Genomic DNA, 16,855 nt, shown 5'->3' with positions numbered 1-16,855 from the left:
ACTATGTATAGTATATATAGTATACATTAGGTTCTTTTAAGTTTCCCCATAGTTAAAGGATTCTCTGTTCATTTTTTGTTTTATTTTTAATTTAATTTATTTTTTATTGTACTTTAGGTTCTGGGATACATGTGCAGATCATGCAGGATTGTTGCATAGGTACGTACATGGCAAGGTGATTTGCTGCCTCCAACCCCCCATCACATATATCTGGCATCTCTCCCCATGTTGTCTCTCCCCAACCTCCCCACCCCTCACTGTCCCTCCCCTACGCCCCCCCAACTGACTCCAGTGTGTGATGTTCCCCTCCCTGTGTCCATATGTCCTCATTGTTCAACAACTGCCTATGAGTGAAAACGTGGTGTTTTGTTTTCTGTTCTTATGTCAGTTTGCTGAGAATGATGGTTTCCAGATTCATCCATGTCCTTACAAAGAACCCAAACTCATCATTTTTTATGGCTGCATAGCATTCCATGATATATATGTGCCACATTTTCCTTGCCCAGTCTATCATTGCTGGTCATCTGGGTTGGTTCTAGGTCTTTGCTCTTGTAAACAGTGCTGCAATGAGCATAGGTGTACATGTGTCCTCATAATAGAATTATTTATAATCCTTTGGGTCTATACCCAGTAATGGGATTGCTGGGTCAAATGGAATTTCTAATTGTCCTTGAAGAATCACCACACTGTCTTCTACAATGGTTGAACTAATTTATCCTCCCACCAACAGTGTAAAAGTGTTCCTATTTCTCCACATCCTCTCCAGCATCTGTTGTCTCCAGATTTTTTAATGCTTGCCATTCTAACTGGTGTGAGGTGGTAACTCAGTGTGGTTTTGATTTGCATTGTTCTAATGACCAGTGATGATGAGCACTTTTTTATATGTTTCTTGGCCTCATATATGTCTTCTTCTGAAAAGTGTCTGTTCATATTCTTTGCCCACTTGTGAATGGGTTTGTTTTTTTTCTTGTAAATTTGTTTTAGTTCTTTGTAGATTCTGGATATTAGCCCTTTGTCAGATGGTTAGATTGCAAAACTTTTTTCCCAATGTGTTGGTTGCCGGTTCACTCTAATAATTGTTTCTTTTGCTGTACAGAACCTCTAGAGTTTAATTAGATCCCATTTGTCTATTTTGGCTTTTGTTGCCAATGCTTTGGGTGTTTTAGTCATGAAGTCCTTGCCTATGCCTGTGTCCTGAATGATTCTGCCTAGGTTTTCTTTGAGGGTTTTTATGGTGTTAGGTCTTATGTTTAAGTCTTTAATCCATCTGGAGTTAATTTACAGGTTTTTTTTAACTTTTTTTCTCTCAATGCTTTATTTTAGTAAGTTCTGTCACTGTGTCTTCAAGTTTACTAATCATTTTTTCTGCACTGTGCAGTCTGCCATTCATATCATTTGATGCAATTTTCATTCCAGAGTTTATAGAGCTTTTTTTGTTCATTTGTTTTTTGTTTAAAGATCTTAGTTGGCCTTATTTGTGATTCTAGAGTTGGGCAACACTTCATTCCATAAAACAGAATAAGCATTTTCTCAGAAATTGTAGTATTAATTTTTAGAAATTTGATCTGGGTCTTTTTTATATCTGCCATGTCTCTCCTTAGCATTCTTATCTTTCTAATACCTTCTTTAACCTATGAAAGATTTTTTTTTTTTTTTTGAGATGGAGTTTCGCTCTTGTTACCCAGGCTGGAGTGCAATGGCGTGATCTCGGCTCACCGCAACCTCCGCCTCCTGGGTGCAGGCAATTCTCCTGCCTCAGCCTCCTGAGTAGCTCGGATTACAGGCATGTGCCACCATGCCCAGCTACTTGTTTGTATTTTTAGTAGAGACAGGGTTTCACCACGTTGACCAGGATGGTCTCGATCTCTTCATCTCGTGATCCACCCTCCTCAGCCTCCCAAAGTGCTGGGATTACAGGCATGAACCACCGCGCCCGGCCCGAAAGATATTTTTAATAGTTGTTTTGATGCGTTTGTGTACTAATTCTATTATTTGTGTCATTTCTGAGTCTGTTTCTAATGATTGATTATCTCCTTATTATATATTATATTTTCCTCTGTTTCTTTGCATGCCTGGTGATTTTTGACTGGATGCCACACATTGTGAATTTTACATTATTGTGTGCTAGATTTTTTTAAAATTATATAAATATTTTTAAATTTTACTCTGGCTTGCAGTTATTTGGAAATAATTTGATCCTTTCAAGGCTTGCTTTTGATCTCTATGAGGAGGAACCAGAACGACCTTTAATGTAAAACTAATTTGGTTCTGCTACTGAGGCAATATCCTTCTGAATACTCAACACAATTTACTGTATATTGTAAGATTTCTTCACTCCTGCTGTTGGAAACATGGAATGATATTTAGTAGGAATTAGATATACAATCATAAATAATCTTAGTAATTTTATGTTTTAAATTTCTTGACTTGACTTTGTACCTTTGAATCAATTGTAGATTGATACAGAGTCTCCCAATTTTAAATTAACCTTGCAGTTACCCTAAGAACCACCTTTATATATAAATTTTTAAAATTATACTGCAGCTTTTGGAGTATAACTCAAGATACTAGGCACTTCATACCCTGAGTGATTTAGAATTATTTCCATCTAACATCTCTTTAAAAACATGAATAAAACTTTAAAAAGTGTAAAACTACTAATTGAAAGACTAATCTCTAGTCATCTTTGATACCTATTTCATAGGTGCTAAGACATAACCAAATAACTGTACCATATAGTTAAATTTTAAGTCTACTTTAAATGAACCAGATCAAGCCATCTATATTTTAAGGCTGAGTTTTACTGACTTATTTTTCTTAAGGTGTATAAACAACTATTTATAGATATTTACCTTTCACCTTACGTAAGCTTATATTAGAGAGATTTTAATTCTGTGGAGAATAAGAATGTGTTACTTAATAACAGGTCTAATAACTACCTTTGTTCCTTCTGTACTTGGGAGATCCATCAGTAGAAGAAGGGCCCAAGACTTTTGATTGGGAACATAGTGGGAGATGGAGAACCTAAAGTGGTTTGGGCTAGGAAGCTGGAACAGAACTCCAAAGCAGGATCTGACTAGCATTCATACAGAGCCAGCATGTATTCCAAGCTGCATACATTGCCTCCTAATTCCAAAGAATCCTACAAATGCTATCTAAGCCTGCCAACAACCAGCCCACTCAGCTTTCCACCTAATTCCTCATCCCCAAACCTTAAAGAGAGTTTCATAATTTTAAGTTATTTTACTCTATAATTATATATGTATAATAACTTTAATAATTTTTTGTTGCCTTTAGCCTTTGTAATTCTTATAAGAGGTATTATGCATTCTGACCAATAAAGCTTAGGGGGGAAAAACCTTCTTTCCAACTGCAATAATTACATTTGATTTGCACATATGTGATTAAGCTGCTCTATCTATTGTTTTTGGTGTCAATACTTTTCTGTATTCTTTATAACTTTCCCTTTTATAACTGCAAATTTTGGTCCAAGTTTTAAAATATACCATATTAAGAAATACATTAGGTTTTCATAAAATCACACTATTAAAATTAAATTATTAGTACTCTAAAATCTTCCTTGCTTTTTAAATCTTAAGATTAAATTTCTAATACAGGTACTTATGTGTTTACTTGCTCCACTTTCTTATAATTGGGAATAGCATCTTCCCTGAGGAGCTAGCATATTAGCAGGTGAATCTGTTGTTATTACTATCAACAAGCTTTTTTTTTAAAGAACCTTTATTTGCATTTTTAAACAAGATAGTCAAGCCAGTTTAATCAGTTGACAAAAACCCATGCACGAACAAATATAAGACTAAAGGCAGAAAAAAGTAATGAGAAAAAATTGTGTTTATCTCTAGATTTTTTTCTTTTTTGGCTCAAGAGTTTATTTGGCCTCAGCTTTACACGCATTCTTGTGACGTTACAGGACTGGGGAGGGAGGAAGTAAAAGAGGGAGCTGTGACTGTGGTACGTATCTGAAAGCAAGTGTTAAAGAGGGAGAGGAGGACGCATAAGCAAGCTGGTTTGACCAGAAACAGAACTGCCTGTGACAGATTAAGAGACAAGCAAGGCTTGGAATCTGAGAGCAAGCAAAGAGAGTGGAAATTTACAGCTGCTCTATGTGAGTGTTCAAGTGATCATTTTCTGGTAACGTTTTCCGGTGGTAACTGTTACTCTTCAAAGAGAGAGACAGAAAGTCAAGACAGAATTGTGGAAACTCTTTTCTCTGCCACACTTGGTAATAGGAGGCAACCTCTATTAAATGGACAATAAAGGCTACTTCATCTAAAGTGCTTTGAGCTCAAGAAAGAGCTGTCTTCAGCACCTCACCATGTGTCTACGTTTTGTTGCTTAGACAAGCCAAGGCATTTCTGTAACATTTGGTAAGTATGAACAAGGTTATCCATACTGGTTTATAGAAATGGAACGAATATGGTAAACTTTAGTTTTAATTGAGGTTCTGTAGTTATTACTTATACAGTATATTCATTATAAACCATACTGTTACCTTGTTTCTTTGTGCATAATGAATTGCTGTTACTAGGAGAGGTTTAAAAAAACTACAAAACAATACTTCTCTGTTGCCTAAGGCACTTGAACCATTATCAACTGTTCTGTGTCCGTGGAATATCTTATTTTGGAAATGGGTTTTTATTTACAAAGAGTTTCCAAAAATAGTGGCAGTACAGTATACCATTTCTCATGTTTCTCTTTCAACTGCATGAAAATTCAAAAGTTACCTCTTTCTGTCTCTTGTTAATAAATTTTAAATTATCACTGTGATGTTTTGTATTATAAATTATAGGATTCTCTTATAATTTAAATAAAAATGTTGATACTATTAATTAAAAGGATATATAATTTAAATGTTGACTGCTTCTGTTAGACCCAATAAGTGACACCTGAGTTTTCCTACTTTATGTAAAATGAATGAATGCATTTGGATTTCTAAGTAAGGAGTAAAGCAGTTATTTTGCTCTCACAGTTTATACTAAGCTTTCCTCTCATATAATCTTATTCTGTTGAAGAGCAATTGTAACCTGGTGTGTGTGTGTGTGTATGTATAAGCAATAAAGCAAGGAAAAATAAACTCTTAAAATATCCGTTCACATTCCAATAAAACCTTCTTTGTATAATCTTAAAACAGGAGAGTGTATACTAATTATATACATCTTTTTAAAGGAATGGATGGAGGCATGTAATCATTCTTCTGTAGGAGGAAGGAAGTGTATGTTGTTAACTGTGAAACTGAGTCACTGCATGAAGATGCACCACTCTAAGCAGAGTTTCTAATCTACCCTCTGCTAGCCTCAAGAAATATATATGTCTTTAGTTATCAACTCAAGTGAGTCCTTTAAGGCAAAACAACAGAAATGAAAACTTCTGCAGAGTATTAGTAAGCATATTAAAGGGGTTTGTACCCTAGATAGACTATAAAATGGCTGTACTTTCTCTAACATTTCCTCTATGTGTACAGAAGCCTGTAGAACAGGTTTTGTTTTGTGGGATTTTGTGGGGTTTTGTTTATTTATTTATTTATTTTTAGAATGTTGACCTATGTATAAGAAGCAGCTCAGCTGGTCTTTGGAAACCTTTTCTGGGCTAGTGAGTATCTTGCACTTAAAAGTAAATATCAGAGAGATAATATCACAAACTTACTTTTACTTTTTAAATAGATTTTCCCATGCTCAGTCCTTCTTAGACTGGTGGAAAATTACTTGCCTACAGCTTTACACTTTGCAGAATAATTTTTTTTATTTTAAACTAGTCATTCACTGGTGTTACCTTAGTGATGTACCATTTCCTAAGCTCAAAGGAATGTAGATATAGAAATAAAGAATAATGCATTCCCAATTTACAAATGCTTTGTATTTCAGAAGTTTACTTGTGAGTGGATTGTTGGAAATTTAGAACCAATGTTCCCTGGGAAACAGTTTATCAAGTGACTGTTGGGTGTTTATTACAGTCTAAGAATATATTTTACTCACACTATAGAAAAACCATTGCTACCTTGAAAAATATAAGAAAGTCAATTCCAATGGTGAAACTAAGTATAAAATAATGATGTTGGATAAGATATTATTTTTTATTCTAAATGTTAATGCTTGAAGAAAAGCAAGGTTAATAGGTGGATAGTTATTTGGAAGGATGCTTATGGGTTTTTTTGGGTACTTTCATGAGCTTTCAAGGTTGATTGCACTGTTTTGGGGACCTAATCTGACATTGAAATCAGATTTCTGTTTTTCTTGCTACAAGAATATTTCTGGCCATTGAGTTCATACTTAGCCATTCCTAAGGTCTAGCCCAGTGTGTGGCACATAATAGGTACCTGATAATAGTTATTGCATGAGGACTAAACCATTTCTTTGGCTCACAAAAATGGAAATGAGTTATTTTTTCAAGATATCCAAGAAAGGAAAGAGAGGGGCATATGTTTTTCATTATGAGAAAGAGATGGACTGACAAGAATTGATTGAATTGTGAGATGTGAACAAGACAAAAGTAAGACAGAATAGGTCTGACTCAAGAGAACAAGAAAAGACCATAGCATAATTTGGTGGCTGTCTTGAATGAGTAGGAATGGTGACCAGGGGAGGCAATTTACAAGGTGGGTATCTTGAGTACGTGGGACATTCTAAAGTCAGATGTCAACTTTAACTCAGAGGATTATATATTTGCAAATGTTTACTAAGCCCCATATGAAGAAATGTGGCTTATTTGGAAAACTCGTATTGGATCTGTGCAAATTAACTTTATTGGTCCTGAAAGTCTCTCTGAAGTGCCAGTATATGAAATTTAAAAGTCAGTAATGCAATATGCATATGTATGAAATAATAATGAAATTAAACCCTATAGTAGATGCAGGTTTCAGTTATCTTGGATGATTTGTAGTGGCAGAAAAACTCTTCCATTTGATCAAGAAATACTTTCTTTACTCTATTTTAAATCTTATGTAGTAGATTTTGAGTAGTCTTAAATGGTATATAATAGGTTCTTAATAAATATTTACTGAATGGATGAAGGTAGATTTGCACAATTTTCCATTTCTGGGATATATGTGTCTGCGTTTACATGCACATATGTATTTATAATGTGGCTTAAAGATTATATTCAACTGATATTCACATAACCAAAAATTCTATTAAAACTATATTAGCATGTCTATTAATTATAGTCAAAGTATTTCACTAATTAATTAAGCAGAGATCTTTCCTGCTTATAATGAGATAATATACTTTGCTGTTTTGTAAATTAAATGTCTTAAATTTCTAGGAGAAACTCATATAGTCCCTTCCAACTCCGGAAGGATGAAAGATTATTTTAAATTACTCAGCCAGAAAAACCAAACCAACTTTGAACAGCTCTGGGATAACAGATAACTTCAGCAAACTCACTTTCATCTCTACTCTCTCATGTTTTTGTAGATTGACACGTAATAGACACAGGGCTTACTGTGGCCATGAAATCATTGTATTTCACACTATTCTTGTAAACCATGTCTTAATATCAATAACAGTATCTAACCAGAATTTGTTATGTGTAATATGTATGTGCTTACAAGAAAGACTGAAAAATGAATTATGAGTTTCCCTTGATAATTCTATATTTTAAAGAGTAACCATTTGTGAATTTCAGTGAGATCTAATGCTTTAATGATAGTTACCAGTTTTTGAAAATACTGGCTTAGGTTCAGATCTCTGCTATTAATTGAGATTGTAAAAATCTAATATAAAATTATCCATCATTGACAATTATTAATAGCTAATAAAGGTAGAAAATTTTGGAAGGTAGAAATGACTGGAGCTGTCAATAGAAATATTAGTATGAACCTAGTAAATAAGGTTATTGGTTTTTTATTCTGGAATTACAGTAGTCTAGTAGGATCCTTAGATAATAAATGTATTGGTAGTTATATATATTCCTAACTTTATATGTTAATTCTTTTTTAAAATTTATTTTAGTGTTACTGTTCATTAGAAATAAGGAGTGATTAACAAGGGACATGAGTTTTCTTATAAAAGAGTTTTTATTCTGATGTAAGTCTGAGTGAGGCTTCCAGATAAATGGGACTCATAAAAAGCTCCTCACAACTTTTTTCCATTTCTGCGTAAATTGCCCATTTTTAGATAATGCCTCTCCCTCAAATTCTGTTAATGAAACTTATAAAAACAAACAAGTCATTCTTAGTTATTTTGAACTGAGGAAGAGGATTATCAGTGAAAGTATTTATACTTTATTTCATGTCTATAGGTTTTCAAGCACAAAATTCAGTTGTGCTTTCTAATTACATTTAGGATATATATTTTCAAATGGAAAAATTGAAGCATAGAGATACTGTTGGAAGATCCTTTGACATATGTAATATACTTCAAAATGGATATGGTATTATTACATATATAATGATATGCTTTGTGACTTAATCATCTTTGTGAAGGCAATTCTAAATTACCTTTTTTGGGGAGAGTCTTCTTGGATACAGCAAATACAGTAGAACTTTAAGGTGCACATTTTTGTTTTAAATTTTTCATATAATCAAATGCACCCATTTTAAGAGAACAGTTCATTTAGCATTGACATATGTATGTACTCTGGAACCTCCATCCCACTGAGTTTTCAAAAATGAATATTACAGGCACAATTATTTGCCATGTACATTTGATTTCATTTCCTTCTGTCTGTGAATCCTATTTGGAATACAGATAAAATAATGGTATCCTTGAACTTTTCTGAATTTTTTTTTTTTTTTTTTTTTTTTTGAGACAGAATCTTACTCTTGTCGCCCTGGCTCGAGTGCAGTGGCACAATCTTGGCCACCTTCTCTTTCACCCAGGCTGGAGTGCAGTGGCACAACCTCCGCCTCCCTGGTTTAAGTGATGTTCCTGCCTCAGACTCCTGGGTAGCTGGAATTAGAGAAGCGCACCACCATGCCTAGCTACTTTTTGCATTTTTAGTAGAGGCAAGGTTTCACATGTTGGCCAGGCTGGTCTCGAACTCCTGACCTAGTGTGATCTGCCCACCTCAGTCTCCCAAAGTGCTGGGATTACAGGTGTGACCCACTGCGCCCAGCCCTGACATTTTTGTTTAATGTGGTGGTAGATTTATTTTAATTATTTTAGTTTAACAGAAGGTTCCTATGCTTTAAGTTACATTAACAAGCTCTCAGAAATAAATCTGGAAATGTTCCTCTCTAACTCATTGTTGATTGTAAAATAAACTTATGTGAAGGTTCATTTTTAAGTTGCTTTTCTTAAAATGAGTTAGCAGTTTGGTTATACCTCTGGAAATGTTGAGACTTCTCTTTTGGCTTCAGAGATAAATTTCTCACTCCCTTCAGTTTTGCTAGGAAACCTTTGACATTCAAAACGTTATTTAAAAAAAAAAAAAGATATTTTTTGAGACAGAGTCTCACTGTGTTGCCCAGGCTGGAGTGCAGTGGCACAAATATGGCTCACTGCAGCCTTGACCTCCCAAAGTGTTAGGATTACAGGTGTGAGCTACTGCACCTGGTCTCAAATTATTATTGAATAGCATAGTTGGAGATTAGATATAAAGGCCTGGAAATACTCATTAGCCACCTACAGATGTTTATTCCCTTTGAAATCCTTTAAGTAGGATAACAGCAAGGGCGTTTAATACTCCCAGTGGCTCTTGCCCTAGGTCCTTTCCCACTGCCTCACTGCCAACTCTTCTTTCCATTTATGTCACTGAACATATTCAGATGACTCACTCGAGTGGTTGACTTTGGACCATCTTCAATGGTGCTCACACACAAGTTAGAAATATGAAATATTTTACTGTGTATCAGGAAAGAGAATGCTGCCAAAATCTACTGCAAAATCTACAGGGCATGAGTTCCCTGGGAGCAGAGTTAGATGATCTTTTTTGGCTTTCTCTCTAGAATCTGAGCCAACTACTCTTTATGAAACTTTATAGCCAAAGGAATCATGTTCGAACAATGCTTTGAAAAGACATGACAATCAGATATTCCACAGTTTGAACTTTTAAAAAAATGGTTGTTTATTCATTCAAAATACCATTTAAGAGAGGCATTTCTACTATAAAAGCATTTGCATAATCTATGATACAAACTTGGGAAAAAACAAGAACATTTGAAGGAAGAAGAAAATTAAGCATCCACAAGCAAACTATACCACTCAGAGGCAATCACTGTTAACATTTCAAAAATATTTTTTCTATATATAGGTTTTGTGTGTTTGTGTTTTTGTTTGCTTTACATAGTTGTAGTTATGCTCTGTAATATGGAATGCTGTTTTTAACATTAACATTTTCATTCTATTTCACATTCTTTGGAAATATTTTCAAAGATGGTATTTCATCAAATTTAAGAAGTCTCTGGCTGTAAGACATATGGTTACTTTAGTGCAACCAAGAAAGAAAAGAACTTGCCTATTAGTGTAAGGCACCAACCATTGTAAGACACACCTAAGCTTTGAAGATGTTAAAATGTGAAAAAAATTTTAAAGTTTAAAAGTTTAAAATATCTATGCAATATGCTGATGTTCCATTAACTGGGTATATCACAATTTGTTTATTCCTCTCTGTTAGATTAGATATTTCTCAGTTTTTTATGATAATAATAAACATTGCAGTAAATGTTTTTGCATATAAAGATAATCCCTTATTTTGGTTTATTTTCCTAGGACAGATTACCAAAAGTGGAATTACTACAAAGCCAGAGGTTGTGAACATCTTAAGGTTCTAGATTCATATCTGCCAAATTATTGCCCAATTTATATTTCCACCAGTAAGAAATGAGAGCCTGTTACACAATACCATCATTAGAACTGAGTTGTCAAAACAACAAAAAACTTTGTAACATAATGGACTAAATAGTCTTTCACTTTGAGTTTGCATTTTTTTTATTATAGAGAATGGTTAAACATTTACTAAGTTTATTAACTATAATTCCTCTTTTATGGTTTTCCCTTATCTGTATATTTCCTTAATGGTTATCTTAATTGTCTTAAAGAGATCTGTTGTGGTGATATTAGCCCTCCAGCTTTCAGATTCATATCACAGAATTCTCTAGTTTGTTGTTTTCCTGTAATTTTTAATTGTTTTATCTATAGAAATTCAAATTTTTATATTCGTGGCATATTTGTATTAACTTTGATTTGTTAGTCTTTTACTTTGAAATTTATTTCATCACTTCTAAAATTAAAGAAATCATTTTACATCCAGAAATCTGAAAGTCACTTATGTTAGCATCTATATCTGGGCTGTATTGTTCATTGATGTGTTTGTTTCTTGTGCTACTACTGTGTTACAGTTTCCTCTTAAGTCATCTTCATTGTTAAAATTTGTTATTCTTGCTTATTTAGTATTCTTGACTAAATTTAGATGCCAAAAAATGTTTTTGCACATTTGATTGGTACTGTATCAAACTATGGACTTTAGGAATAACTGACATTTAAAAATTTATTCTGCCTATTCAAGACAAAATAGGGTTTTTTTTTAACCTCAGATCTTTCCTATCTTAATTATGTAGGTTTTCTCCACAAATCTATTATTTCAGAAAAAAGAAATTTGCTCATTATAGCAATGCAGAAAAGTACATACATGAAAAAATTAAACCATCACAAATCTCATAATTTAGATAATATCCTTAAGATTAGCTAAGCCACATTCTAGAATCATTCTGTGAATATAACATTAGAAAGATAGCTAGCTGAAGGGATGAATAGATAAAGACATCTTCTATTTCTACATCTCTGTTTCTCTGTTTTGTTAGTTTTCTATTTCAGGAATAATAATTATACTATTTTTGAAATTAAGGTTTTATATTTTTTTTAAATACACATCTGGTATAGATTTTGTACATAGGTAATTGCCAGTATAAACAGAATATGCTTTTCATTATGTTTTCTGACTGGCAATTGCTTATATGTGAAAGCTATATGTATATTTATCATGTATTTAACTACTTTGCCTAACATCTACTAATTTCAGTTGTTCATATTTTTATGTATATGATCATATTGTCTGTTAATTACCATTTTGTCACATCCTTCCCAACTTTTTTATCATTTATGTTTTATATTTTAATGCATTGACCACAACATATGGTAATGATAATGATTATGATGATCTTTGTTTTATACCTTTTCTTAGTAAGAATGCCTCCACTAACCATGATTTTATAAATTGAGCTAAGATTTATATCTCTCTTGCTTTTAATTTTATTGGATACCTTTTTCATAGGCCACTGAGGTCATTTTTATTTGACTTACTGATACAATTTATTTTCATCAGTTTTCTATTATTAAAAATCTGATTTGCTAAATTATTTTATAAATACAACCTTTGATTTTTATTAGCCAGAATTTTACTTAGGGTCTACACTGAACATATTTGAACTGAAAATAATTTAGATTACTTTCCTAGTAGCTCCAGTCCTCATTTCTGTCAGTAGCTATCTTTTATCTCTTTCCCTACCAGACTTCACTGTTTTCTCTTTCAAGCAATGACTTCTTTGTTCTACCTAGAGAATATTAAGGTCACCAAATTAAATTATTTAATATAGCCTTTATTGTACCTAATATACATATAAAATAGTATTATATTTATAAAGGTAATTGACTATGTATTATATCTGTTACATACAGTGTATATGTAGTATAATAACCTCCATATATTCTGTTTGTGACAACTAAATACATAAATGCTCTATGTGTGTATGTGTGTATGATTTGTCTTGAACTCATATTTCTTATATTCATGTTGTAATACTGCTTGATATATATTTTTGCATCCTTTTATTCTGAACATATGTCATTTTGTTTTTATTATGGCTCTTGCAGAATTTAGAGGAGAAGTGTGTGTGTGTGTGTGTGTGTGTGTGTGTGTGTGTGTGTACCCAATTTGAGAGTCTTGGGTTTTTTAGTAATAAAATTTAACACATTTGTACATATTGTAATCATTAGTTGCTCTTATTCCTTCTATATTGTTTTATATTTTCTGTTTACTAGTTTATACTTTCCTTTTCATTCCTGGTTCTTGCTGATTTGGTCAAATTATTGTTGTTCCTGTTTTGTCTCCTTCTAGTGGTTGTATCCTACTCCCATTATTCTAATATTCATCATTAAATGTTTAATAAATAATACAAGAGACAGGTTTATCTTAATTTGTGTGTGATGTGATTTTAGAAAACCCAGAGACTTAAATGAGTTTGACATGACAAAAACATTTAAATTTTATGATGATTTAATCATTATTTCTATCATTTTCCTTGAATAAAGTTATAAAAGAATTTTAGTTGTATTTTTCCAGATTGTTGGATTTTTTAAAACACATTTTGCCTCTATCAGAATACTTCAGGAGTAAGTTTTTAGCAGTCATATTAAGCATCACAGACACATTATCCACCTTTACTTAGATTTAACCGTACATTTTATTGGTTTCTTTGCTCAACTGCCTACTTTTCAGCTGTTTCCTCATTTTTCTGTTTCTTCTCCATCTTCTTTTCTGTTCCTCCTACTCCTTTACCGTCTTCATTCTTAGGTAATTTTACTTTGCCTTCACATCTGCATAATTGGTTAAATATAGAATTCTAGGTTAAAAATCTTTTTCCCTAGAAACTATGTAAACCGTGTTTCACTGCCTCCTATCATTTGGTGTCAAGTTACTAATCCTGATTCCGTTCTGACAGTCTGGTTCTTAGGTGCCACTGTAGATTCTTCCCCTTTATGGAAATTTGTGGGATTTCTCTTTAGAGTTCAGAAATTTCACAGTGTATCTTGGAGTAGGCCTTTTTGCATTCCCTCTGTATGATAACCATTAATTAAATCTGAAGACATGTTCAGCTCTAGGAATTTTTCTTCCTTTTTACTTGTTGATGTATTTTTTACTCACCCCTGTCTGTTATCTCTGTTTTTTTCTTTTCCTTTAAGAATTTATATTCAATCAATATTGGCTCTCCAGCTCTATCCTGTATATTTCCAACTTTTCTCTGAATTAGTTCTTTGCTTTCCCTTGTATTTTACTCTTCATTCCTGATTTCCATGGCTTGGTCTTTAAATTGCAGATTTGTTTTTCAATTCTATACCCTTCTACCAATCAGCTATTCTATTGCATTGCATGCTCTTAGTTCCAAGAATGTTTTCTCATTCACTGATAGCAGTCTATTCTTATTTTATGGTGTGATAGCATAGCATATCTTTTTGGGCTATAAATATAATTTTTACCATCCCCCCAGGGTTTGCTCTATTTATTTTTATATTTCTCTTTTACATTCTTGATTTTCATCAAACACCTCATGATTCTTGCATGTGATTTATATTTAATAGTGAAGGACTATATTAGTTGGTATTGGCAGCTGGTATGACTTTCTTCAGCCACCTTAAAGAATTGGGCAAAGTACCTGGATACAGTGACTCATGCCTCTTATCCCAGCACTTTGGAAGGCTAAGGCAGGGGGATCACTTAAGCCCAGGAGTTTGAGGCTCCAGTAAGCTGTGCCTGTCCCACTGCACTCCAACCTGGGTAACAGAGCGAGAACTTGTCTCTAAAATTTTTTTTTTAATATGAAATGGGCAAAGTGTAGAATTAGGAATTGTACAGAATAAGAAAGTTAAGCTAGTATGGGCCAGGTATGGTGGCTTACACTTCTAACCCCAACACTTTGGGAGGCCAAGGTGAGAGGATCACTTGAGCCCAGGAGTTTGAGACCAGCCTGGGCAACATATAGAGACCCTCTCTCTACATAAAACTAAAATCAGCCAGGAGTTCAAGGCCAGTCTGGGTAACATGGCAAAACCTCAACTCTACTAAAAATACAAAAGTTACCTGGACGTGGTGGCATATGTCTGTGGTCCCAGCTACTCAGGAGGCTGAGGTGGGAAGACTGCTTGAATCCAAGAGGTCAAGACTGCAGCAAGCCGTTATCGCACCACTGCACTCCAGCCATAATGGAACAACCTTTTATAGCCGTCATGTTGGCAAAATTTTTAAATTCTGACAGGCCCAAATGTTGGGAAGGATGGGCGATAATAACTGCGACTCACACTACACAGCTGTGAGAGTATACGCTGGCATAAAAACTTGAGAAAGCAATTTGGCCATATCTAGTGAAGATGACCATACCTTTTGTCCCTGCTTGGAATCTGTTTTAAAGCAACATTTTGCTTTTTGAGACAGAGTCTTGTTCTGTCACCCAGGCTGGAGTGCAGTGTCGTGATCTTGGCTCACTGCAACCTCTGCCCCCAAACCCATTTCAAGCAATTCTTGTGCCTCGGTCTCCTGAGTAGCTGGGATTATAGGCGCCTGCCACCACACCCAGCTAATTTTTGTATTTTTTGTAGAGATGGTGTTTCCCCATGTTGGCCAGGCTGGTCTTGAACTCCTGGACTCAAGTAATCCACCCACCTTGGCCTCCCAAAGTGCTGGGATTACAGGTGTGAGCCACTGTGTCCAGGCTGCATTACATTTTTTAATCCATTTATATTTTAATGGACACTTAGTTTGCTTCCATGTCTTGGCTATTGTGAATAAGGCTGCAATGAACATGGAAGAACAGGTATTTCCTTGACATATTCATTTCAGTTCCTTTGAATATATACCCAGAAGTGGGATTACTAGATCATATGGTAGTTCTATTTTTATTTTTTTGCATATCCTTCATACTGTTTCTTATAGTGGCTGTACTAATTCACCTTCCCACCAGCAACATACAAGAGTTCCCTTTTCTTAGCATTCTCATCAACACTTTCCTTTCTTCTTTTTTATTTTGATTGGCTGTGTCACAATCTATTTGCTAGCCAGTTGCTGCATCCAGGACAGGGAAGACTCTGGCCCAATCTGGGTCATGTTCCCATCTTTTTGGTGGGGTGAGGTGAGGTGGGAAGTAGGGAAGAGAGATCTATCATTAGAAACCCAGACCAAACAGCTACCAGAGGTTTTCTTCCTTTTCTTTCACTTCTCTGACTCAATTATTTCTGCTTCTACCATCATTCCCATCCATCTTTTCTTGAAGATTTTTGGGGCAGTTTTCTTTTTAACTTCTTTAGTTGAATCCTTATTTATTTTTATTCCTATATGAATGAGTTATAATTGTAGATTCTCACCCTCCCACATGTTCTGCTAACAATATAAAGGCTCCTTTTCAAGAACTATTTCTGATTTTTTAGCATTAATTTTGTTGAGCTCTTTGTGGGCCTCATTCCATCTCATCTTTTTGTTCCACTTTTAGTAAGTATACACTATCTGTTCACACATAAATGATATATTGGCTAAAGATAAGTTATGGGGTTATAGATTTTTCTTCTCAGAACTCTAGATTTTCTCCATGGTCTTAGGGCATCTGGTTCATGGAAGTCCAAAACCAACCTGATTTTTATGCCTTCATTTGTTTGTTTTTTGAGGTCATTTTGTTGGAATGTCGTTTGAGAAAGAAACGTTTATTTATTTTAAAAGCCACAAGACACTGAATGTTGGGTCTTAATATGAATCTCAACTAGAAAAACTTTTCAAACGATGAAGTTTACATTGTTTTTCTGTTTAAGCTGTTATATCTTTGATTCTGCTCCATTTTTAATTCCTTTATTGTTTTTTGCTTCCTATCCTGCCCTCTCCCTTGTTGTAATATCTCTCTGTTAAGGGATAACACTATATTTTCTTCATATTGCTATGAAATACCTGTATAGATATAAATGTATGTATCTAACAACTTAGATATCTTTTCTTTCTCATTTTTGTTTTTTTGACCTTTTTTGCCTCCTGGGAAAATTCTGGATGTATCTGTGCCTCTCACAACATTGTGAGCCCTTTGAGGCTTCTTTGTTTTGTATTTCCTTGTTCAGTGCCTTGCATATTGTAAGTGCTCAGTAAATAT

At 34.0% G+C, this 16,855-nt stretch overlaps 1 protein-coding gene across 2 annotated transcripts in view; it reads left to right on the top strand.

Annotated features, from left to right (window-relative positions):
- Positions 1–16,855, top strand: part of CAB39L (calcium binding protein 39 like) — a 118,412-nt gene that overhangs the window by 19,206 nt on the left and 82,351 nt on the right. Inside the window, exon 2 of one of the 2 annotated variants that reach the window (XM_010330084.2) lies at positions 118–159. The gene's annotated coding sequence lies outside the window, so the exon portion shown is untranslated. Of the gene's footprint in view, positions 1–117; positions 160–4,303; positions 4,389–16,855 lie in introns of those variants that run through there. The other variant, XM_003942230.3, reaches the window with a different exon arrangement.

This window comes from Saimiri boliviensis, chromosome 16 (genome assembly GCF_048565385.1).
Source record: "Saimiri boliviensis isolate mSaiBol1 chromosome 16, mSaiBol1.pri, whole genome shotgun sequence".
Lineage (NCBI taxonomy): Eukaryota > Metazoa > Chordata > Mammalia > Primates > Cebidae > Saimiri > Saimiri boliviensis.
Note: the sequence above shows the minus strand (reverse complement) of the source record. Positions and strands in the feature narration are given on the sequence as shown.